The following is a 1,024-nucleotide window of genomic DNA, read 5'->3' as shown; positions in this document are numbered from 1 at the left end:
ATGAGTCTGATCGTGGCGGTCTGCTGTTGAGCCTTAGGGCAAGATTGTTAGACCTTGGAGGTATTCAGGTGGGGAATTCCTAAGTGACTTAGAGGTAGCACTCCAAATGTCGGGAGCTAGCATGCAACACACGTTTACCTCGACTGTCGCGTATATGTGTCTCGGGTTGAGTTGAAGGGATCTATGAGGACAGGGCCAATTTGAATTGTCCGTCCACTTGCGTGGTGGCATAGTATCACGCCTCCTAACCAAGTACTTCAGAGTTAGAATGGTATCAATGAAAGAGGAGGAGTCTAGAGTATAAGAGCATGCATAACATTACTTGAATTGTGTATTTACTTACTTGATGTTATGGATTGTATCAATGTTTTACCTTGATTATTCTTGTTGGTTGTGATTTGATATGATACGGCGTTTAATATTTTTTTTACCTTGCGAGAGCGCAGTTATTTCAGGTTATCGATTGGGGATCCACGCTCTGAATAGGTGATATTGGGTGGGAGTAATTTTTCGTATTTTGTTGAGTTATGAACAATTTAGATTTTTGTAAATTTGATTGATCAATTGTGTTATTTTATCGGTTATTCAGAGGTAGAAATTAATTGTCTCTAAGTTTAGAACTTGCTTTTATATCAAAAGTATTTATTTAATGAACATCAACTATATTCAATATTAAGAATTTTTTTTCTTGAAAATTTTTATGCAAGCATTTTGTGTAAGCGTGAATGTGACGTCTTGAACCTTAAAGTATTTTAAAATATATATATATATATACTCTATTTTGGAACCGCTGCAAATCTCTTTAAAACTAGTGCATTTTACTTTTTATTTCAATTTGGGTTTAGGGTGTTATAATCTGGCTCTTCATTTTTCTGTTTCTCATTTATACTATTTATAATAACAAGAACATCATAATTTTTTGCAACAACTTTCCTGGCAACAACCTTCCCCCTTTCTTTAGCAATATTTTGTTATCATAAAATTCAACATTTGAAGTGTGCAACAAACCTTCTTCTTGTACTCA

The 1,024-nt window shown here is 34.5% G+C and overlaps 1 long non-coding RNA gene across 1 annotated transcript in view; it reads left to right on the top strand.

Moving 5' to 3' along the window:
- The window catches only part of LOC105853093 (uncharacterized), a 13,876-nt gene extending 13,278 nt beyond the window's left edge, over positions 1–598 (top strand). The window contains exon 3 of the long non-coding RNA XR_001144967.3: positions 447–598. This is a non-coding gene — a long non-coding RNA (uncharacterized lncRNA). The remainder of the gene's footprint in view (positions 1–446) is intronic.
- The last annotated feature ends 426 nt before the right edge of the window (positions 599–1,024 follow it).

The sequence above is a fragment of the Cicer arietinum genome, chromosome 3 (assembly GCF_000331145.2).
Source record: "Cicer arietinum cultivar CDC Frontier isolate Library 1 chromosome 3, Cicar.CDCFrontier_v2.0, whole genome shotgun sequence".
NCBI lineage: Eukaryota > Viridiplantae > Streptophyta > Magnoliopsida > Fabales > Fabaceae > Cicer > Cicer arietinum.
The sequence above is the reverse complement of the archived record's forward strand: the minus strand, read 5'-3'. Positions and strand labels throughout refer to the sequence as shown.